At 41.1% G+C, this 25,563-nt stretch overlaps 1 protein-coding gene across 1 annotated transcript in view; it reads right to left on the reverse strand.

Annotated features, from left to right (window-relative positions):
- The window catches only part of LOC146867305 (trypsin-3-like), a 177,907-nt gene that overhangs the window by 34,202 nt on the left and 118,142 nt on the right, over positions 1-25,563 (reverse strand). The window lies entirely within an intron of this gene.

The raw sequence follows: 25,563 nt of genomic DNA on the forward strand, positions 1-25,563 counted from the left end.
ATGAGTGAAGGTATATAGGAAGGAAGATAGTGCAGCAGGAAATGTAAGTACAACACAGTACAGATATGACTTTGGACTCTGCAGAATACTTCTTGCCACCTAAGTTACAGTGGACATTAGTGCGTGTCTGGAATTTGTAGGCCCTAGGGAAGTGAAACTATCCCATGTGGTCCCCATCCTCATAGGGGAATAATGAAGTGGTCTTTTAGTGAAAACAGTGCAGCACACTGACTTTCCCTTACATGTTTCTTCCCATTGTATAAAGCCTATTCAATGTCACCACCCAGCTCTGCATCATTCCTGCCACACCATTCAATTTGTAGCTGCTCCTGGGCTGCACACGCCAGGAATCTCCCCTGCGCAGCCCTACACGTGTGCACACACATGTAAACAGGTGACTGCATGTAACCAGTCCGGTGCCCCTTACTCCGGCTGCAACGCAGTGGCCTACCCTCACCAGGGGGACACCGGTAAAATCCACATGCAGTCTCTTTCATCATGTGTCAGATCAGAATCCCCCCTCGACCCTTGCCCCCTTCCATTCTAAAACTCATCCCGGACTCCATAAGCCCTATCCTTACCAATATTTGCAATTCAATGTTCCTTACAGGCTCCTACCCCTCAGTCTGGAAAAAGGCCATCATCAAACCCCGACTGAAAAAATCCAATCTTGATCCATCTGAATCTAAAAACTACAGACCCATAGCATGCCTCCCCTTTCCATCAAAAATTTTCGAAAAAGTTATGAACATTCAACTATCTCAGTTCATTGACCACAACAATCTTTTGGATGACACCCAATTTGGGTTTAGGAAGGGCCACGGGACCGAGACGGCCCTCATTAAGGCATCTGATGAGATCAGGATGATCCTAGACCAAGGCGGCGCGGCAGTCCTGATTCTACTGGATCTGTCCGCAGCCTTTGACACGGTCGATCACACCATCCTGATCCACCGTGTCTCCTCCATCGGCATTCAGCATAAGGCCAGAGCCCTTATAACCTCATTTCTCTCCAACCGCACACAGTCAGTCACACTTGGTGTCTTCTACTCCCCTGTATTTACCCTTGCCTGTGGTGTGACCCAAGGATCCTCCCTAAGTCCGACCTTATTTAACATCTATGTGTCAGACTTGGCCAGGGTCATTAAAGCACACGGGATGAGACTAACCTTGCACGCCGACGACACCCAACTGGTGCTGGCAGTACACAATGATGGAGGAGCAGTTGCTGCCAGCTTCCAGGAGGGAATGCTAGCCATCAGCTCCTGGATGGCAATCAACTGCCTAAAATTAAACGCCGATAAAACGGAAGTAATGATTTTTGGCAGCCTATCCCCTGGTTGGTCCTCCACTCGGTGGCCAACCGATCTGGGATCTCCCCCAGGACCTGTTACCAAGGTCAGGAACCTGGACATAATGTTCGATGACAAGCTCTCATTCATCCACCATGCGAACGCGGTCGTCTCTTCATCTTTCCAGACCCTTAAAATAATGAAACTCCTACTATCCCTCCCCCCAGCGCCGACAAGACCTCATGTGCACACTGGGTATGTCGAAAGTCAACTACTGCAACCAACTCCTCCTAAACGCCCAGGAGAAAGTCCTGAACAAATTGCAACTAGTTCAGAATTCAGCTGCCAGAATTCTGTCCGGCACCCCCAAGTTCAAATCGATCTCTCCAGTCATACGTCATCTTCACTGGCTGCCTATCAGAAGTCGAACCAAATTTAAAGCACTCTGCATTGCATATAAAGCGATTAACAACTCTGGACCTGAGTTCCTAAAAAAAGTACTCTGCCCATACACCCCCAACAGACCCTTGCGATCCTCCTCAGCTCACCTTCTTACCATTCCTCGCACAAAGAAAACATTTTGGGGAGATAGACGATTCACAGTTGCCACAGCTAGGCTATGGAATACCCTCCCCCTTCACATTAAAACCAGTCCCACCCTCCTGACTTTTAGGAAGCTAGTAAAAACTTGGCTCTTCAACCAGTAGTCACCCATCTCAACTGCCCTTCTTTCACTCCACAGCGCCGAGACACCCTAGGGTATTTGTGCGCTATATAAATTGCATAAATAAATAAATGAGTTCACTGTGGGTGAGTCCCATCTTATGAGACTCTCCCACATTAAAAGTTAAACAATTAAGTGTTCAAAAAGCGAAAAACCTGGGTGGCTCAGATGGTCAGAACCACCTTCTAACACCATGTCATGAGTGATGTCATATGTGAGGTCACAAGCAGTGCATTGCGGGGGCATAAGGTAGTGTTAGCTCAGGTAACTATAACTGCGGAATTTCTATGGTTTTGTGCTTGTGAAATCTGAGACTAACTATAAAGTCCCTGTACCTTTTTTTAAATTTATTAGTGAATTACCTACTGGCAGTCGCCAGTAGGCAGTTATATTTAGGACCTAGGTTCCATAGGAAAAGCATTTTTTGATTTGCCAATAACTTTAGCACCGTTTGAACAATCTTCGCAAAATGTCCAAAACTAATGGGACATTCACGTCAGCTACAGTCTTAAAAACTTTGGAGTGATCTGTCAAGCGAGTGCCGAGATAAAGGGGGAGGGGAGGTCCCAAAATGCTTTTCTCCATTTTAATTTCCATAGGAAAATATTGACGCGGCTACAGCCCGAACTGCTGAACGGACTTACACCAAATTTGGCAAAAAGGTAGCTCTTGGTCCAGAAATCATTCTGCAATGGTGGAAATCCGTTCAGTAATTCCTGAGAAATGTAAAGATTTCCCAGACATTCAACTGTGGCGGCTCCACGAACCCTCCTGATCTTGTGCCTGAGAACTGATTGGCTGCCAACACTTCAAACTAGGAAGTGTTGGCAGCCGTCTTGTGACTTGGTTGAACCGAATCACAACCAAAAACCTTAAAAAACAAGAAAAGGGGGCAGGTAGAAACATCCTGAACACCTAGGCCTGTTCAGGGGTCCCACAGGGACCCCCAGGGCCAAATTAAAGCAGGATACGGGGCAGATCTGTGAATCCGGCCAAAAATGACAAAAAAAAAAAATGCAGGCTCATCGCTTTGTTTACTTTAGGGCCCCGGGGGCAATTAGAAATAAAGATGCGGGGCCCGCACAGGCCCCTGCAGCCCCAGGGACTGCCACCCATGGGGGCTAATAGTTTGAAGTGCGGGGAGGCCACGCGGCCCCCCGTAGCCACTGGGACCACTACCTTCCCAGGGCTTTATTATATTTCTAATGCGTGGGGGGGCTCCAGCCCCCCACAGCCCCGGGGACCACAACCTCCCCGCGGCTATTAAAAAATAGAACAGGGCCCCCCTCCTGGAGTCGTAAAAGGCACAGGGAACACCCACCTCCCAGGGCCGATTCCAGCAATGTCCCGGGGTGCCCACTCCGGGGACATTGCAGTTTTCTATGGGATGGCAGGAGCGTAAGTGATAGTTAGCTCAGGTAACCATAACTGATGAATTTCTATGGCTTTATACATGTGAAATGTAAGCCTAACTATAACATACATGTAACGATTGTTTTTTTCAGTGAATTTAGAAGTTTTTTAAATTCTATTTCATAGTACAACGTCTCTGTAATTTTTGTTTTTTTCAGTGCGTTGCAAAGGTTTTTTTAAATTCTATTTCCTAATTATAATGTACCTGTAATCTTGTAATGTTTTAGTGGATTAAAGAGGTATTTTTTTTAATCTTAACTGTAACCTGTAAGCTTTGAGAGGGGGTGTGTTAGTGTCTGTGTAGGTCATTGACTTGCTGTGAAAATGCCAGTATGTGTCTCTGAGTGGGTGTCTGAGTGCCTTTGTGGTTGTATGAGTGTGTGTGTGAGTAACTGTATGGGGTTGTGAGTGGGTGTGTGTGTGATTGTATGGTAGGATGAATGATTGTGTGAGCGGGTGCATGGGTTTGTGAGTAAATTTGAGAGTAGTTGAATATCTCTTGTAGTGGATGCCTGAGTGTTGGTGTGGCTTTTAGTTTAAATTATGGGTTAAAAGTGAAAACAAAAGAATTTAGACATTGGGAAAAACTAAGCATAGACAGTGGAGTAATATGTGGTAAGCAAATGAAATGACTTTATTAACTAGTGAAATAAAGGAGATGTCACAGGAGAAATGGAATTAAAGCAATGAGAATGCACTTAAAAACGAGTGAAACAGCAATATTAAATAGTATACCTGGGTTATCAATGTATGTATGAGTGTGTCCTAGGTGATTAACTGTATGAATACGTGTGTGCATGGCTGTCTCAGTGTATGAATCAGTGTGTGACTTGGTATGTCAAGGTATGCATAGATGTATTCAATGGAGTCTCAGTGTATGCATCAGTGTGTGCCTGGCTATGTTATTGTCTGTATAACTGTGTGCTTTAGTTTCACAGCGTATCCAGCAGTGTCTGCCAATATATCTTACTGGATGTGTTATATAGCTTAAAGAAGTTGGGTTTTTTCAGAGTTTTATATAGCACAAACGAGACCTGAGAAATCGGGTATCAGAGTGCTTTACATGAGCATCAGTCTCGTTCGTTACAGGACACACTCATTTTTGTTAGGCATGGGGAGATTAAGTGATTTACTTAGGATCACAGGATGTTTTAGCGTCATAGCAGAGACTCAGGCCTGGTTCCCCAGCTTCGAGGTCGACCGCTCTAGCCGTAAGGCTACATCCTCTCCCCAATGTGTCACCTACATAACTATAAAAAATGGTTCCATTGATATCTGTAAAAAGTGAGAAAACAAAATAGAAGTTATTGTTAGATATAAACTTGCACAGTAACGTTTAAGTTTCTGCAATTCAAATGCTTAGCATATTAATAAAGCATTACACAGCTAAAACAGTATAAACAACCTATACATTTAATTTAAACATTACATTTCCCCTTTTCCTGTTCTCAGCTTTCATACTTGTACATCATAAAGATGTACTGTACAAATATTCATCCTTGAACAGAGGGAAAAAGAATCATGTAGATTGTACAAAGAAAACCCAGAACTGCACAGCTTAGATCCATAAATGACACTATGCATTGCACTCACTGCAAATAATTAATAAGTTATGTTAGCTATAGTTACTGGACTAATTTAAAGAAACATATCAGAAAAAAAGAAAATGTTATGATATTTCAAGTAGTCCATTTCTCAAAATAGATGTAAAGTACATTGGAATTTTGGAGTCTGTTTTGAACACATCACCCCTGGTAGGCCGAATGATGTCTTAAACACTGATGATCTATGATGAATAAACACTGTATACCATTTTTTAAACACTAATCCTCCTTAGAACTTTGGTTGAAGAAATAAAAGTTATGAATTTGGAAGTTTGAAAGGCAGTTTTTGTTTCAATGTATGCTTGCTGTCACTGCATTCCATCCATCCACTTATACTTCTTAAGTACATAAGGTAGTGTCCTGAAGTTACACAAAGTCCTTCATGAAAGATGACAGCCGCTGTAGTGTATGTTCTTCCAAAAATGTAAATATGTCCTGTTTTGAAGTTTTTAATTTCAGCTTCCATTTTAGATCCATCTGCTCTGCATAGTTGTAGCATTCTTATAATGCATTTCACCTCTCTGTAACTGCGACGTAGGCATACAATCTGATCTACAATTTGGGCACATCATATTTTGTTTAGCCTTTTTGATAAGTCCGTTCAAAAGGCACAGTTTATGGACTCCTCTACTGTCTAGTAGAGAAATAATTCAGAATGTATTTGAGTGGTAGATGTAAAAGAACAATCTTTATAGTAATGGTTCCATGTGTAAATCAGTTCAAATAAGTCATTACTGTTTACTTCTTCCTGTTCCCAAACTCCAAGGATGACCATTATAAATTCCTATGTATCTTGTGGAGTGTTGAGAGTAAATACTACAGATACACTATATCTGTCTACTAGATTTTTAATGCTTGAAGCAGAATGTACTACAGTCCAATCACTGCATAAAAATTCCAGCAAATGATACAGTTGAGAGCAGAATCTGTTGACTGCTTTATGTTGAATTGCATTTATAAGGTGTGGTAAATGGAAGAGTACATTGAGAACAACATTAGCATAGCAGTTGACACAATTACTGTTTTTCAACTGGAAACCTATAATATCTCACAAATTTTCCAATTTCTTCTTGTTAACACCTCTTCTTTGTATTTCTTGTGCTTATTTTGAGGAACATCCATCAATTCTTTTGTAATTTTTTGCTTATGACAGATTAAATGTTTCTCATAAATAGGATACTGTCCTAAGTGAAGAGAGTATCCTATTTACCATTTGTACTCTGACACAACTTGCATCAGCACTAACTTTCTTTTCACCAAAAACAAACCGGATAATGTTCTAACTCGGGCCAGTGCTGCATATGATCCTTCTTTGAAAACAGTATTTCCAATATTAAAAAAGGTGCATCTACACTAAAACCTTGTGATTAAGGATAGTTACAGCATACGCTAGAGAAAGTGGGAACAACTGTCGCTGGACATACAAGTATTTGCAAGCAAAAAAATATACAATACATTGGCCAATCTGCTTCAAGCCATCAATTTGATTACATTTTATAGCTAAGTATACAACCTCATCCCTATTTGGAAAATTAATTAAATCAATCACTTTACCCATCACACCATTTACTAATTTTTCCTCAACATTTAAATTGTACCACAAATTTACTCTGCTGTTTTTTCACACACATAAACACTTTTCTAATCCTGCAGTACTAGAAACAGATTTCTCCAATGAATCCAATTTTGCTTGCAGTTTGCCACCTAGTAGTATTGTTACTCCCTGGTGTTCAATTTTGTCAATAGCTGTGAGTTCCAAAATTTCTTCTTTCTCCAGTTTTAGTAATTAGTCATTAAAATTGGAGCACTCTTGAAGGGTAGGCATTAAACAGACTAGAGATTTGCCTTTTTTCAGTGAAATTGAACATTAGCTCTGCAGCTGTGTTCTTAGAGGAAAAAAGTTGTTACGTTAAGTTGACTTTCTAAGATACTTATCCCCTCCTTTGTCAGAACTCCTACTCTATTTAACTTCAGAATATTTCTGTATTCCATGTTGGATGCTTTCTGCATATTCCTCAGTAGTTCCTTGTACTCAAAGTTTAGCCAAATGTATACATTTTCAATACTTCCTAAACAATTACGAGTTTAATCATGCAGAAGGGTCTTAAAAACAGTCTGTCCTCTCTCGGGGTATAGTTGCAATAGGTCACCAAAGACAATTAAGTGCTTTCCTCCAAACAGCACATTCTCAAGTAAATGAAGGCAAGCATTACGTTTGATACCATGCTTACCTCATCGATAATTAAAAGCTTCAGTTTCTTTAATACTCTAGACACCTCATGACAAGTTTCACCAAATAACTTCTTGGATGCCAGTTTATTGTCATGTTCAACAGGTAGCATTAGTAGTCGATGTAGAGTAATTCCTTTAATATTGCATGCAGCGCATCCAGTTGGTGCTGTTACTACACACAATAAATTTGATTCTGTTGACCTCTGTAGGTAAGCAGCAAGAAATTTAATTAAAAAGTTTTTACCACTGCCAGCTTGACCACTGATGTATAGCAGTATTGGCTTAAATGAAGAGCATTAAAATTATTTCTTGTTGTAAAGAAATCCATGCTCTATTTTATCTTTTACCTTGATTCAAATTTCTTTCTGTTCGTTGTTTAGTTGTGCTACTAAATATTCTAAATCAACACTTCCCTCTCTTTCTTGTTGCATTGCAGTTTCCACCTCATTCATAGATATTACTGCTTCATTTTCAATAACCGGTTGTCCAGGAGGATCTTGACTCCGCAGTCCAGAATTATGACTGCTTTGTGAACTCTCCTAAGCTATCTCAGCAGCAATGCCTTCTTCTTGTTCAATCTCATCTTTCAACATTTGCAAGTAGTTTTGTGAAGACTAAACACTGAATGCTGTCTTTTACAGCATTGAAAGAATCTTCATAGCAGTATTAGTCTCCTAGTAGCTCTGATTCAGCACGCTAATGCTTGCAGAGTTGTAGAAGTGCCAAAATGACAAACTCTCTTCTATCTGGAGTTTGATAACTTCTGTGGTAATTAGGTTACATTGCTTCTGTTTCTATATTGCTGAAGTACTTCATAAAGGCACCTTATTTTTCAGATGTGGACTCCTTCTTGGATAGTATGTATTCAACATATTTGATTTCACAATGTCTGTACTTTGTGGGTCAAACTCTACTAGGTACTGAATTTCTGGAAAGATACCAAGACTCTGTTTCATGTGATTGCAAGGCCTAGACTCACACAAACAATTCCTCTTGACTTTGAGAACAAACCTGGACCAAGCTCAACAGGTCAAAGCACTCATAGGAACCCATCTCCCTATGGAAAAAACTATTTCAAGCTAAAGCTGTTCAATTTCTTGATTAGAGTCTTTTCTGCAGAAATCTCCTCCCAGATCTCCTTCATGTCTGTCTTCTCTGATTTTGTAATATATAGAGTAACGTACTGAGCAAAAGTGATGGAGTTGTCTGCAAGAAATTTGATATCCATATTTGCATTCCACATCTGCAGAATCACAGGGATGTAGGCATTAACATACTAGGAAGCCTCTGTTCTTCTCAGATTATATTTGGTTTTTGATGATTTCCGTGTCAGTGTATGTCTGACTACAGACAAAAAGCTGTTTGAACTTCCTTAAGAAATGCAGGCCATAGGAATCCAAATCGATATTTTGTTCAATATTTTCCTTTGCATCTGTATTTTTGACGACAGTACTTCCTACATCTATGAGTTTAAAAGCATAGAACTTGTTGTTTTAAGCTCTTTTTACCACAGTCTTTTGGGATTGTGCACGTCACATACTGTTCTATGGAAGATAAGATAGACTCATCACTGTCTGTTCCATAGTTCTGTGCATCTTTTATCCATAACAGCATGTGAATATGAGGAGCCTTCTTGCCTGGTGGTTTTTCGCCAAGAGAAATCAGTTACTTTACCAAGAGGAGGATTTCTTTTGTTGCAGATGAAAGACAGCATAGCTTGAAATATTTAGTTAAAATATCCATAAACATTAGCAGGATCTAAGAAGCAAAGTTCTCCTACTGTCTTGACATCGATGTCCTTAATCTTTGAGTTTGCTACTCTAAAAAAATTGAAGCAGGCCATCCCGCGTTCACTCAGCTCAACTGAGTGTTAGAAACCAATTAGGTGCACCTAGTTTTCTCAACATACATTTGAGTTCTCCATGATGACGATACCAATATTCCTTGGTACCATGCTGTCATGCCATCAAGTTATACTGTAGATTAACTCCTATCTTTAGTATGTGGTTTACAGCATATAAAAGTCCAGACATGTCACTCTCAAATAGAAGATGGAAAATGTATGGATTGCACTTGTGAAATCTTGGATCCTCTGAATATAATTGTGTTGGGGAAAACAGTGAGCCTCTAAGGTTTTTTTTCCAGACACTCATTGGAGCTCCTTTAGCTTGTTTAATTTGAAAGAGATCAATAGCATCAGCGATTATTTCTTTAGAATGCAGAGGATTGATGCTATAGTGTTCATAAATTTCTTCTGATTTCAATCGATCCACCTTTTCTATATGACCACTTGATGGAAATGTTTCTTTCTCCATATGTGTTATATTTCGAACAACATCTGCATTGTTATAATAAATATTAATTTCTACCAGACCTAATTTTGCTTTTTTTACTTTATTAACATCCCCTAACCCTTGCCATATTTTTTTGCTCTTGGTAGGGACACCATTTACTAGAATAATGAGTGGATCATGGGAAATCTCTTTGTACCCCTATAGTCTCAATATTCTTTAAAAAAAATATAATGGCAAGTACAGAAGTGTACCTTGGAGGTAATCTCCCTGTTTTTGGTTCCATACGAACTATACGAACTATAGCTTGGACAGGATGTATGCATTGTGTTAGAATTGATTTGTAAACATTTAAATCTCAAAGTTCTTGTGGAATTGAAACTAATTCTAAATTTTTTTATCCTCTAACTTATAGCAGTACTTGCATATTGTTTGCCGTGTGCTCAAATCAAACCGGTATTCTACAAATAAATATACAGCAAACTCTTGCGACTTATCTCTGCTCTCCTGTTCAATCTGCGAGTGCACAACTACATTACGAGTTTGGCTTTTATAGTGAGTGCATCGACATCAAATAAAGACGTAGGGGGTCATTACGATGGCGGGAGGCCCGACACTGCCAGCATTGCGGTTGCGGGCCCTCCGCCATCGGAGAGCAATTTTCCCCCCACCACATTCCGATGGCGGGGGGAATCGTTTTACTGACCATGGCAGTCGTAAAGACCGCCTGCCACGCTTCCGCCACAGGCAATCATACCGATTTCCTGGCAGAGCGGTCAGCATGCCTAGTAGGCACTGTCCACCAAATTACGATGCTGGCTGTAGTCAGCCTTTCCATGGTGGCGAAACCGCTATGGAAAGGCTGGCGGGGATTGGTTTTGGGGGCCTGTTGCGGGTCCCTCTTGTGTTGGGGGAGGTGATTGGGAACTGGGGGGGTACCCAAGGTACCCATCTGCATTTCCCCACCAGCAGCACCCGCCGCAATGGTAAACAAGCAAGATGCGACCGCCACGGTGGCGGTCGCATCGTGATTTCACGTGCGGGACCGCTGCCATACAGGCAGGCGGTCCCAATCACCACCTCGATGGTAGGCGGACTCAAGTCCGCCCGCCATCGTAATCACCCCCATAGTTTGGTTTCTCTGAACAGACTGTGTTAAACTTTGCAATCGAATGTGCAAAGTTTTCAATAATAATTCCTGTATCCTGCTCTTCTACACCTCCAATCAACCACTAATTTTTTCCATAGACTCCTCTTCAGGACCAAAGAAATGAAACTGAATATATTCACAAACTTTTTCTACCTCACCTATTGCACATGCAATAGATTTCTTTCATCTTTCCAAAACATAAGGCAGGGGGTTTTACATAGTAATGTCTCCTAACTAAATTTCACATTTTGGAGTTGTGAACAGCTAACATCCTGAAATGATGTAAGGTGTTTGTGCACACTTTCCTTAATAGACGTGTCAGTGAATGTCCCTGTAAATTACTCTACTTCCTCAATTTGCATGGATTTAATCTTTGCAAAATTGCAATTTCCGCTTAACACTTCTATCTGGAAAATTACGTAAATAAATCTCTAAATATGTCAATTGATTGCTGCTGAACACTGCAAATGGTACGACAGTTTCATGTGCATACAGGGGCCTGTCTACACCTTCATTGCTTCTCTTCAGCTATCAGTTCTTCGACATTTGTATGTACCATCTCCTCTTTTGCAACTAGAGTACCATCTTTTACCTTGTAACAAAAACCAGTTAAATCAACTGCATGCACTAGTGTGTTATCTTGGAAATGGCTTTCCTCATTAAAAAATGTTTCTGTGCTAGAGGTATGCTTCCATTCACCGTTAAAAATCTTGCAAAAATTAGTTCTATTAATAAGCCTTTTTCAAATATTTATTTCTTCATACACAGTACTGTTTTGTGTAGTGTCATCATTTTAGTCAATATTCGGATAAATAGTTTCCTCTTTAGAGCAAACACTTTCTCAACAACACTCTCAATATGTTGCTTTTGTTTAACTGCAGCACGTTTCCTCTTATATTCCTTCATCCTTTGAAACAAATTCTGATTTACTCTAATCCAAAACATTTTAGCTCGTAGCTCCTTAAACTGTTTCTGTCTCCTTTACAAACTTCCTCTTTTCTTAGAACATTTCCTACTGTCAAAAATATGTACTCCTAGCTTTTCTTCAGTTGAAGTGAAAATTCAATTTTTAGATAAGAGTTTACTCTCATTCTGCATTTTACAACATATTGTTTTCAGAAACTGCTTAGTACTCTTACCAACTTCTCTTTTTTTCCCTCCGACATTCTCCACCCTATATTCTTTTTCTTTCTCGGTTTGAAGTTGCTAATACTGTTTCCTCTGTGTCTTTCTTCGTTGTCTCTTGTAAGGCATGGTAATTCTTCTTCTTTATTTAGAAGTGTATAGCTGGAATGAAAAGAAAAACAAATTAACATCTACATGAATTTGTAAATAGTTTCCTTTTCTCCTATGCTCTGTTTTCCACAGTAAGCAGATATAACTATATAACCATCTACCTCTCTTGGTCATAGGTATTGGTGATAGACAGTTTGAATCAGTCCATTATTCTGTGCCTCACTGTATACCTGGGCCTTCTAAATGCTGATATTATTATTTAGCTAGCTAACTTTCTAGATATATTAGTCTCTATTTTGATGTGTTTCTCCCTGAATTACTCTGTCTGGTTTGGTTCTGTCAGTACCTACCTGTATGTGCATAGCTGTATTAGTGCCCCATTACTCTGCACCTGTGTGCATACCTGTGCTACTGTATACATAATAGTATACTCACTGTAAACAACAGTGTGTGCTAGCTTGTCTCAATCTATATATCAGTGTATTCCTGATCGTCTCTGAATATCCATGACAGAATGCCTAGGTATCTCAATGCTTACATTTGTGTGTCACCGCTTGTGTCCATGACTACATTGGTGTGTACATACATTTTGTTACTCTTAACAAATTTATATTCTCCTTTGTGGATCAGTGTACTTTTCTTTATTTGCATCATATGCTTTCTTCTTTTTCATATCCCCTTTTACTTTTTCTAAACATCCTACTAACATTCATTCACCTTATAGACAGTCATGCCTTCTCTATGATTGCTTTTATTCTACAGCTTAATTCACATAACTGTTAAATCTGATTATTGTTCGGTATTTTTCTTTCCTCTGTATCAGATTGTCAGGCCCCCAGAGGACGAAGAGGCGGTAATGGGGGCAACGTTGGGGTCTTTCTGCTGCCCAAGACTGAACAGAAGGGCAAAGAACAATTCATGGACTGAATTACAAAGAAAGAGGAATTCCAAGATGGCGGCCGCGCTGGAAGCATAGCGGCAGTCTAGTCTTTCCCCCACAGGTGTCCAGAGGTTAGGTGAGGCGCGCGCTTCAAGAGGAATGCACACTTCACTGAGGAGATTCAGAGAGAAGCAGCTTGAGATTAGAGTTCCTGAGTAAAGAGTTAGAGAGAGTAGAATTAGAATTAGTTAGTTAGCGCCAGTGTAACAGAATAGTTTTCCAAGTCAGAAAGCTCACACAACTCCGAGAAAATTACAGAAGAGAATTCAGAAAGATTTACTGAGGCAGAAAAGACGACGAATTCGCTCCTACCTTCGTGAAGACTTCCAATACATCTCCGTGTTTCCCGAGCAGATATTTGGAGGTCTTTTGGCGCCATCCTGTGACAGAAAAAAGAAGACCGAAGCTAAGTATATTAGTGAGGCATGAGAGATTGAATGGGAAAAGTATATGACAGAAAAGATTGCATAGAAGATGTACCTAATAACTCCAGTCAACAGAAATTTACCCTGAGGGAAAAAGATAAACGTGCTGATTTATAGAGCTGAAGAAATACAATACAATAAATATACTCACCGCAGTTCTCTAGCACTAGATAACAAGGAATAAGGAAAAGTAGGAAAACACAAGCTAGAGCTAGAATAGTATAGCGTAGAGGATTCACTGTAAGAAGATTACACAGAAGAAGAGGACAAGCAAGAAATATTCCACTCTTGAAGTAAGTCAAAAATAATAAATTTCAAGTTAAGAAACAATTTAGAAAAGGAAAAGAGGGAATGAGAAAGAATTAATAGAAAGATGTTTTGTAGGAAGGAGAGTTGGAAAGAAGAGTCCAGACCCACAGAAAAGAATTGAAGGAGAAACACCACACAACAAGACAGACATACAGAAGAGGGGCACAGTGCTTGAAACCCAGGGTAGGTGTTAACACATAGAGAGAGAGAGTTTAGAAGTAGAAGAGAATTAGAAAGTTATTGTGTTGTGTTTGTTTCAAGGTTCTCATTTACAAGAGCTGGCAACAGCATTAAGAAGAAGCTGAGGAAAATAGTGAAGAACCGGTGTTTCAGGACCAGTCTCTTCTTTGTTTATTATTTTATCCACTCCCCCCTTCCCCCTGCGGGGTAGTTACGGAGTCCAGGTGAATATTACTGGAACTCTGGCTGCCGCGTAGTGGGAGTTGGGAACCAGCATCTCTGTTCCTGTGCAAGCACTTCAGGATACGTCACCTTGATCCTGACACAGATTGAATATTTTCTTTCAGAAAGTACACAAAAACTGAGCACAAGGATGATACACCACTCTCATACAAGGGGACCATTGATGGCAACCCTTTTAACTTTGCTTTCAAGGTTGCACAGCCTGTAGACTAATCACCACACTGCTTTCAATTTTTATAAGTAATACACCTCATTTGAATGGTCAGAATTGTTAAGCCTATCTTATATTCCTCTTAAGAAATCTGAGTTTGGTAGGGGCTTTGGGCGGCTCCATGGATCCATTGCGGCACTCAGCGTGGCCCCCATGTAACCTGGCGGTGGATCTGCGAATCTGCACTGCAAACTGAAATCTTTTTTAATAAACTGCTCCTAAAGAGTATCACTTACACTTAATGCCTTAACTTGGACCCAGACACATTTTATTCACAAATTCTTCTATTAACACTCTCCCTCAAATTTACAGTCTATGCTTTTTTCTTCCCTCCCCATGCTCTTGTAGCACTGCTACTATGGCGACTAATATTGTCACATTCTCTGCAAGCAGTAGGTCACAAGTTCACAACACTTTCTGAGAGAAGCATGCTTGCTCCTAAACCAACTATAGCAGGTGTGGTTGAAAGTATGCAATTAGAGATATATCCCAAACATTATTACTTCTTGCTAATATCTGTTTAGCCAATAACAATTCTACTTACTTTTATCTCAATATCTCAACCTAGTTTTAACCACTAGCATATTTACACCATTCAATAAAATGTAATATTTTAAATTTTAATTAGACTCCTTTTTAACTGTCTTTTTTTCAAATCTTTGAAGATTGTGGGCCATAGCTATGTTTTTTGAGTGAGAGAGTGTGCTAGAAAGAGTGGCAGTGATAGGGTCTTGGTTTTGCCCAATGTGGATATTACTTAAGCTGGCCAGAGAGATTTAAAATGGCAACAATTGCTTCCATTGGTTGAAAGCATTATGGATTGCCAACATCCAGACCTCATGATGTGCGCTGGGTGGCAATGACCTGAGCACTCTTACTGGGGTAAGACTAGCAATCCTAATGAAGGATATCTTTGGTCAATTAATGAAACTTTTCTCACACACTGCCTTGGTGTTTTGCAACATATGCTAGAGGCAAATATGGAAGTGTTCAACTGAATTCTCTCCACAGATAGACAAAGCCAGGAACATGTTAATAATACTGTTTCCGCAGTTCTCAGAGACCATAACATGGGCTCTATCTACAACAACCTACCCTTTACCATGAACAGTATTTACAGACCTGATGGAGTACATTTCACAGAGACAGGCAACATGGTGTTTCTGAACAATTTGCATCCTGTTTTATTTGTAGTGATCACATACAAAGAATACACACAAAGGCTCTTATCAGAGCCACCCTTATTCCCCAAACACTTGTCATTTTTTAAATAAACACATTGCAGATCAATTTTTCTCGACTCTGTGGATCCATCATAGATCCGCAAACCAAAAGCATACATTCTATAGAAAATAGCACATTTACCATTCCCAATGTTTCTGAGTGGATGTAAGACTGTATGTGTGCATCTGTGACTGAAAGTTTAAATAATAAGAACATCAGGGGGTCCCTGTACTAATAGATAGTGGGGTAGAGTAGAAGGGAATATACAATTCAAAATACAAGGAAAAACAACCCCTGTGACAGGATAACCTCTCAAAAACCACAGAATGAGAACAGTGGATTATTATCTGCTTTTGTTTTATTTATAAAAATATATATAATTGTAGATCAATTTCTTTTTTTTTAATAAATCATTTCATTTTTTGTAAATAAATATTCACACATCGCTAGCTATAATTCAAACTAGAGTAGACGAAGCAATACAATTGACGAAAAACATGTAGAAGGTGACCGTAGTGCAATATAAAGAATAATCACATACAGATGTCAGTAATACAATACAAAAACCATATAAACATGCATTTGCGCCAATAAATACACAATTGCGCCGACGCGCGTTTCAGAGTCTTCCTTCCTCAGGGCGGTATTGGTATTTCAAAGGCGGAAAAACTTGATATAATGTACTACAATAAACCAACAAAATAAAGAAATAACTAGCATGAATTGGCTTTTATGCCTCGTCAAAAAAGGTCTGTGGAGAAAGAGATAACGAAGTTATCAATTATCACATACGAGAAAAAATATATATTTAGCGAGCACATAGTGCTTCTAAGTTGCTAGAATACGTGGAGAGCTGAAGAATAGAAATGAAGGGATATAGATTTGAATGAAACAAAAAATAGTAAGAGTCCGTTGGTGAAAGAGTTATTGAAGACCCATTGTCCATGAGGAAAAAAGTAAATTATTGAAAAAAATTAAGAAGCAGAAGAATATTAATAGTTCAGTGGTGAATCATAACAAGTCACCTTAAAGTGCGACCCCTGCAACGACACAAATGAGGAGAACATACTACACACTTGTTATCTTGATAGGGAAACTCGCAATCCAATGGGCCAGGAGGTAGATAAAATGGAGGAATCTTCCCAGAATTTAGAATGCAGCCAGGAATGGGAGTACCAGATCTAGTTCCTACATCAGTAATGAGTCTGATAGGACTAGGGAAAATAAGCATAATAAGCCTCAAAAGTCAGTGTCTGTATGAGTGTAAGGCCAGGTGTGAGAGAGCCTGTATTAGTATGTGAGCAGGTGTGACAGTATCTGTATGGGTATAGGTGTGGGTTTGACAGGGTCTTTATAGGTATGTGAGAGTGTGTGTGTGAGTGTCTGTATGGCTGTGCAAGTGGGTGTGAGGGTGTCTGCATGGGCGTAAATGTGGGTATGAGAGAACATGTATGGGCAGGTGAGTGGGTGTGACAGTGTCTGTATGAGTATAGGTGTGGTTGTAACAGTGTCTGTATGGGTAAGGGAGTGAGAGTATCTGTATGGGTGTGGGAGTATCTGTATGGGTATGTTAGAGGGTGGGAGAGTACCTCTATGGGTGTAAGAGTGGGTGTAATATATATATATAGAGAGAGAGTTGTGCCAGCTGTGCTGATCCCTCATGGAGTTACAGAGGGCTGCATCGAGCCCAGCAAGCGGTCAGCGGATCTTGAGCATGGAAAAAAACACATTTTGAGGCATTTTACTGCCTAATGCACATGCTTACCCCTCATTTTTCACACGCAGAAGAGGTCAGAAAAGCTATCACTGGACCCCTTCTTTCACTATACATGCAACTTTCAGCCCCGGCAATCGTTCCGGATAAAAGAAGTAGCAGCCTAAACTTGTCTGTGAAGGTGCAGCACATCAATCAAGACTTTAATTTGGCGTTCAACTTTGCGGATTCTGTGCGGGTGGATCCACGGTGAGTCCGCTCTTCTATATATACAAATTTGGATTTCTTTAGATTTCTCAAAAACTACTGAACGGGCTTACACCAAATCACAAAAAGCACGCTTTTTGGAACAGGAGCTAGCTTTCTTTCAAATTTGGTGTCATTCTGTCTAGCGCTTCAAGCTGCAGCCGTGTTCAAAATTCCTATGAAAATTAACATGGGGAAATCACATTTTGGGCCCCCCCTTTCCTTGGCCCCCACTTGAGTAATCACCCAGAAACTTTCAAGACAGCAGCTGAAGTGAATGGTAAATTAGTTTTTAAGATTTCATGAGGATGTTAGTTATAGGAAATGAAAAAAGTAGGTAGGTTGTGTGTGTCATGAAAAGTATGGGATGATCCATGCAGTGGTGATCGAGAAATAGGTGCATTTGTAATTTTAATTCCCATAGGAATCTTTAGCCACACCTACAGCCTGAGCCAAACTTGGCAGGGAGCTAGATGTTGGTTCGAGGAAGTGCCCTTTGCCTAGCTGGTGTAAAAACATTCAGTAGTGGTTGATACATTTAAGGAGAAAATTATAGTTATATATCTGGCCGCGGACACTTCACAAAAAATGACGAGCTTGTGCAGGGAAATGCACAGCTCTGATTGGCTGCCAACACTTCAACCAGGAAGTGTTGGCAGCCATCTTAGGGCTTGGCGCCACCGAGTCGAAAGGAAAAATGTGAAAATAAAGAGATAGCAGGGTAGGATTACCCTGACCTCCATGCCATGGTCTTGGGGTCCCCCTGGTACCTCACCATGGTATGTAAGCATTTAAAAAAAATGAAAAAAACAAGTGCAGGCTCCCATGCTTGCTTTTAAATAACACTCGGGTGGGCCAGGTCGCGGGAGCATATCATAAATATAGGAGGGGGGCACATGGGGCCGCCCTCCTAGAACTTATCAAAGTTAATCAAAAAGGGGAACTACACAGTCCCTCTTCCCTAAAAAAGAAAAAAGTCCAGCAACTCGCTGGACTGCCAGGCCACGCCTCCTTTCTCCACCACTCTGCAAATGCGCCTCCTGGAGCATTGCCTTTTGGGGGATGAAGTCCTCTTGGCTCTTGCCGGCCTTAGGATTAAAGTGGACTTTTTTCCCCAACCACTAGTATGCCAGGACCATACCATGAGTGATGTAATATGTGAGGTCATAAGCAGTGCATTGCGGGGGGTAAGTTATAGTTAGCTCAACTAACTATAATGGCTGAATTTCTCTGGTTTTGCCTGTAACCTTTGTTTGTTTCAGTGAATTTCTATGGTTTTTCAAAAGCGAATTCCTAACTATAACGTCCCTGTATCCTTTGTTTTTTCCAGTGAATTTCTATGTTTTTTTAACTAGTAATCGCGTTTGCTGAGTGGTGGAGAAAGGGGGCTGGGCCTCAATCCAGCTCTCAGGAATCCTGCTGTGTAGGACTTAGAGGAGGTACCAGGTGGCCCCCAAAGTCCCTCAGGAGTAAAGTGGACTTCATCCCCCAACCAGTAGTGCACCACGAGCCAAGCTGAATTTACGGAGTGGTGGCGAAAGGGGGTATGGCCTCCAAAGACCTCTTAGCAATCCCGCTGTGGGGGATTTACTGGAGGTAACAGGAGGGGTAGTTGGCCCGCAAGGACGTCCTTGGGGGCCACTACCCCTCCTGTTAACTCCAGTATGTCCCACACAGCTGGATTACTAAGAGGTTGTCTGTCACCACGCCCCCTTTCTCCAATAGTGTGCAAGGCACCTCCTGGTGCACTACTGGTTGGGGGACACTTTAGGTCCTTGATTCATCAAGCGGTTCTAAAGTTATTGGCAAAAACAAAAAACTCTTTTCGGTGGCACACATAGATAGAGGAATATGCCTCTCAGGATTGTTTTTGTGCATTCATTCCCCAACCACCACTGTGCCAGGAGGCGTGTTTGCAGAGTAGTGATGAAGGGGGCATGGCCTCTGGTGACTTGCCAGAGTTTTTTTTAAATTAATTAGTTTTAGGGAAGGGGGCTGAGCAGCTCCCCTTCCCTCAGTCTTTTTTTTTAAAATAAGGCGGGGGGCAGTGCGGCCTCCCTCCCCGAGCCGATTAGGCCCCTGGGGACCCCATCCCCACCTTTTCCTTATATTTATTGCTTATAAACCAATTTTGGCCTCAGCGACCCATCCCCCAGACCTGCCCTTTATCTTTATTATTTGTAAAAAGGGAGAGGGGCCTTACAGCCCACCTCCCCAGGCCTATTTCGGCCCCATCTCCCGGGACCAGGCCTTCACATTTTTCAAAAAATGGGGACATGGTCTGCGTGACCCCTCTCCCCGGCCAATATTGCCTTTGGGCATGGTCTCTCGTGGGTGCCACAGGGGAGCCTCAAGGCCCCCGTGGTCCCTGCCAGCTCAACGCCTCCTGAAGGAGCTGGCATTGCTTTTAGACAAAGGGAGCTGCAAACATGCAGCTCCCTCTGTCCAAAAGCAATTCTGCTCCACTTCATGGAAGCGAGAGCATTCCCAATGCTCTTGCTTGCATGAAGCGGTGCAATGTTTGCTATGGCTTGGCAGGAGTGGAGCTCCAATCAAGCCATAGCAAACTGCAATAACCTGGGAGTGGACACCCCGGGACATTGCTGGAGCCGGCCCTGTGGTGTGATGGTCCCCAGGGCCACATAGGGCTCCTGGAGGGGAGCTGCGCTGCCCTCTCCAACATCAATTAAGCCGCAGGAAGGTGGCATTCCTTCGGGCTGCTGGGGGGGGCATGTTGTCCCCGCATTTGTGTGAATAAGCCCCGGGAAGGTGCAGATCCCCGGGGCTGCATGGGGGTGGAACCCTGGCATTATTTGTAACATAGCCCTGGGGAGATGGCCGTCACTCCCGCATTTCTATGAATAAGCCCTGTTGAGGTGGCGGTCCCCACATGGACCCCCATCATTATTTGTGAATCTAACACGACTTCAGCCGATTTCTTTTTTTATCCGTTTTTGTACTTAGGGGTCCCTGTGGGACCCTCCTAAAGACCTAGGGGATCAGGGTGTTTCTACCCTGCCCCCTTTTCTTTTTTTCTTATGCTGTTTCTGTGACTCAATTGAACCAAGTCACAAAATGGCTGCCAACACTTCCTGTTTGAAGTGTTGGCATCCAATCAGAGCAGTGCATTTCCCTGCACTAGCTCATCTTTGTTCACGAAGGCTTCGTGACCAGAGATATCACTAAAGGTTTTGGCTTACATTTCTCAAATACTACTGAACATATTTACACCAAATAGGCAAAAGCCACTTCCTTGAACCAACATCTACCTCCCTGCCAAATTTGGTGTTAGTCTGTTCAGCGGTTTGGGCTGTAGCTGTGACTAAAGGTTTTCAAGGGAATGAACATTACAAACGCACCCTTATTTTGTGCCCCCATTTTTCGGTTCCCACTACCCAGATTATCCCTCAAACTTTCCATGACAACCAGTTAGTGAAAACCAGTGAAATTCAGCCGTTATGGTTACTGAGCTAACAATAACTCATGCCCCTGCAATGCACTGCTAATGACCTGACATATGATTTCACTCATGACATGGTCAGTTACATCACTGATGACATCTCAAATGACATCACTTATGACATCTTCCAGTGACTGTGAGTGTTTTAAAAAAGTTTATGAGTATTAAATATATATATACCATGATGTATTGGTGTATCCGTGGGTGTATGTGTGCCTGTTTGGATGATTCCGTGGGTGCATGACTAACTGTATAAGTGAGTGATTAGGTATATTGGTGAATGTATGAGTGAGTGATTAGTTGGGTGAATGTCTGTATCAGTCAGTTAGTGTCTAAGTGGCTGTTCAGGTATGTGAGTGAGTATGTGGGTTTCTGTATGGGTGAGTGATTAGTTGTCTGAGTTCATCTATGGGTACCTGAGTGTCTGTGTGGGTGGGTGAGGGTGTGTATGACTACCTGTATGGAGTGAGTAAGTAGCTGTATGGGTTAGGGAGTGTATGTGTGAGAGCTGTATGGGTGTGTGAGTGTGTGTATGGCCTTGTCGATGAGTGAGTATATGTGTCAGTGGTATATGGGTGAGTAACTGGGTATGTGAAAGGCAGTATAGGTGAGTGAGGGGCTATGTGAGTGAGTGTATGGGTGAGTTAGTGAATGTGAGTGCCTGTATGGGTGAGTATGTGCTTGTGTCAGTGACTGTATTGGTGAGTACATGTTAGAATCTGTATAAGTGAGTGAGGATGTGTGTGTAACTGTATGGGTGAGTAAATGGCTGTGTGATTGACTGTATGGGTGAGTGAGTAGGTATGTGAGTAGCTGCTTGTGTGACTGACTCAGTGTCTGAGTGGTTGTATGGGTGTATGAGTGGATATGAATGTGGCTGTATTAGTGAGAAAGTGGGTGTATGAGTGGATGTGTGTGTTGATCTATGAATCAGTTTGTGGCTGTGTATACTGGTATGGGTATGTGAATGGGTTTGAGAATGGTAGTGTTGAAGTTGGACTGGGTGTATGAAAGGTTATACACGGTTGTGAGTGGGGGCTTTAGAGATTCTATGGATGATGTCATCAGTGTTGTCATTTGAGATGTTATCAGTAATGTCACTGACCATGTCATGAGTGATGTAATATGTGAGATCATAAGCAGTGCATTGCAGGGGCATGAGTTATAGTTAGCTCAGTAACCATAACGGCTGAATTTCACTGGTTTCGTATGAGTGAAACCTGAATTTCTAAGGGTTTTTTTTCATTTCATTTCCTAACTATGACATCTCTGTAACCTTTGTTTTTTTAGTGAATTTCTAAGGTTTTTAAAAAAAATTCATTTCCTATCTATAACGTCTCTGTAACCTTTGTTTTTTCAGTGAATTTGTAAGGTTGTTTGAATGTTAATTCCTGACAATACCGTCCACGTACTCTTTGTTTTTTTCAGCAAGTTTTGTAAGTAATAGTTGCATTTGGAGAGTGGTGGAGAAAGCGGGCAGGGCCTCTGACCAGCTCTCAGGAATCCCACTGAGTAGGGCTTATAGGAGATACCAGGAGGGCTTCTTGGCCTCCAAAGTCCCTCAGGAGTAAAGTGGAGTTCATCCCTCAACCAGTAGTGCACCATGAACCAAGCTGAATTTACGGAGTGTGCCAGGAGGTGCGTTTGCAGAGTGATGGAGAAAGGGGGCTTGGCCTACGAAGACCTCTTAGCAATCCCGCTGTATGGGACTTGTTGGAGGTAATAGCTGGGACATCTGCCCCACAATGACGTCCTTGGGGGCCAACTACCTCTCCTCTTACCTCCAGTAAGTCCCACACAGCTGGATTGCTGAGAGGTTGTCAGGGGCCATGCCCCCTTTCTCCACCACTCTGCAAACACACCTCCTGGTGCCTTACTAGTTGGGGGGAAGTCTCCTTGGCTCTTGAGGAGCTTGGGGGCCAACTACCCCTCCCGTTACCTCCAGTATTCCCACACTGTGGGAATGGTGAGAATGTTTTGGTATCCACGCCCCCTTTCTCCACCACTCTGCAAACACGCCTCCTGGCACACCACTAGTTGGGGGATGAAGTCCCCTTGCCTCTTGAGGGTCCTTGGGGGCAAATACCCCTCTAGTATGTCCGACACTGCTGGATTTCTAAGAGGTGGTCAGTAACCACACCCCCTTTCTCCACCACTCTACAAACACGCCTCCTGCGCACTTTTGTGCCGGAAGGTGCCCCTTCCGGCACAAAAGCAATCCTGCATGCAACACAGGCACCCTCGCATCATGGTGCAAGGGTGCCTGCAGCCTGCATTAGTGCCAGGCAGCCGAAACAGCGCCAGCACAGGGAAAAAGGCAAGAATGTGCTGTATCCTTTTAAATATGGCACATTCCTACCCTTCCCCTGTTATGCAGTGCAGCAAGGTGACTTGCTACAGTGCATGACATTTCTTATAAATATGCCCCTATATGTCCCTACACCCTACTGCATATGAGAGTTATCACATGAAAGAATCTCATGCTGTAGGAATAGGGTGGCTCTAACAAGAGTCTTTGTATTTATAGTGTGTTGCATTCAGTTACACATATAACTGGATGCATTCCTTGATGTTATTAAGGAAGATCCTGTTTCCTTCTGAAATGAAGTGCACTCCATCTCGCCTATGGACACCTGCTATATCAAAATTGATATTGTTATGATAAATAGAGCCCAGGCCATGGTCTGGAATAAATTCAGAAATTGTTTAATTAACATGCGTCCGGGACTTCTCAACCTTAGGATAAAACTCTTTTGACCATTGCCTTTTGTGCCTTTGACATATATTAGAATATACAAAGCCTGTGTGAGGAAAGAGAGACATAAATTGTAAAAAGGTCTCTTTCATTTGGATTTCAAGAGCAACCCCTGTGATTGTGCCAAGGTCATTGCCACCACAGTGCACTATCAACAAGCCTGGGTGCTCACAATACAACATTCTCTCAACCATTGGTAACAATTGATGCCACATCATACCTCTATGGTCAATCCAAGTAATGTCCAAATTTGAAAATCCAAGATTTTTGTCAATACCCAATCAATCGCATATTCTCTAGCCCAGTGGATGAAGCTATGTCTCAAAACCCAGAGGAGAACCATGATGCAGTATAAAAATATGTCACAATTGGAGTGCTCAGCAAAATGAGTAAGCTTCAGGAAGAATTTAGAGTTATACGAGAGGAGAAAGAATGGGAGTGAGGCAAAAGTACACATAAAATTGATAGATTTTTGACTGTCAGAAAAGTAGGTAAGGTTGTGACCAACTGATCTTTGTAGAGAGTACAGTTACAGTTTAAAAGGTGTGAGCTTTTCTATTGGGTGATTTTGAAATTATGCTTTAATCCCGCTAGAGTCTTGTAAGAGTCATTTACAAGCTTCTTCTGATGAAGCTAACTCTGGGGCGTTGTACAATTCCTCATGACTATCGTGAGAGTCATATGGTAATATACTGGGTGACTCTGACATGAGGTCTTTTTACGATCCTGTGAGAGTCTTGTGAGTTCGATTGTACAGGGGCAGACAAAAGTGTATACTAGCAAAGTACAAGTGTTATTAACTGGTTAAAACAACCATAAAGCAAAACTACTAAAATACAGGTTCTCAATATTAATAGTTAAGCTAAAAAAACGTATAAAGCTCTTTAAAGGGGATTGTGGTACTTGTAATACATGTAATGTGGAACAGATACATTTGTTGTATGAAGAATGCAAGAGTGAAATTATAGTAGGGTCAATAGTTGACATTCTCTCTACAAATAAAAAAAAAAGCTATGATGTGATTGACTGCAAGGCTTGAGAGTTCAGAAACGTATATCCGTTGCATAATCTCTGACTTCTGAGATTACCCTTTGTGGATTGGAGGTGAAGCAAGTGTAATCTCGTTGACTTGTGCTCAGCAAAGCTCATTTACATTTTGTGTAAAAGAGATGTGTATTCAACTACCTTCAACATACATCATCATTTGTGGGTAATTCAAAATATGGCAAAATTAAAGTATGAAGTCTGTAACTAAATAGTTAAACAATATAATATATTTAGAAACCAGTTTGTTTATTATGAGTGTATTTATAATTTGGATGTTAAGAATGTGATTGCCAAAGTCTTTACTATTAGATTTTTTTAAATAAATGATACCAAATTAATTTTGAAAATGTTATAGTAATATTGTTGTTCAGGTGGTAATTGTACTTGTTGTCTATATTTATTTTTCTGTATTAGTTGATGTTGAAGTTTTAGAATTTTTACAAAATTAAGTGCCACCTATAAATTAAGAGTGCTTACTATTGAACTTTAGCTGATTCTGTCTTTGATATATTGGTGAGTTTATAGGTGCCTATTGAGATATTTTTGTATGAATTTGTAGATATCTCTCAGGAGTGGTTGATGTATATTCTACCATTGTACTCGTTCATTCAAATCACTTTATTCGATTCATTACAATCATGAAAGTTTACACAATAAAACATTTACAAAATTCACACATATTCCCTTCCATAAATATTAATAAACCAGCAAAATTAATCAATTTTAAAATCATCATAGCCATCCCCACCTCAATTTGTACAATTGACTAAAAGAAAAAATTCTTAGTAAAAAGGAATAAAATTGGATTCCTTTTCACACTTCATAACGTTTCCTGATTATAAATGCAGTTCTAATAAAACTAAGTAC

Source organism: Triturus cristatus, chromosome 1_2, assembly GCF_964204655.1.
Source record: "Triturus cristatus chromosome 1_2, aTriCri1.1, whole genome shotgun sequence".
Classification (NCBI taxonomy): Eukaryota; Metazoa; Chordata; class Amphibia; order Caudata; family Salamandridae; genus Triturus; species Triturus cristatus.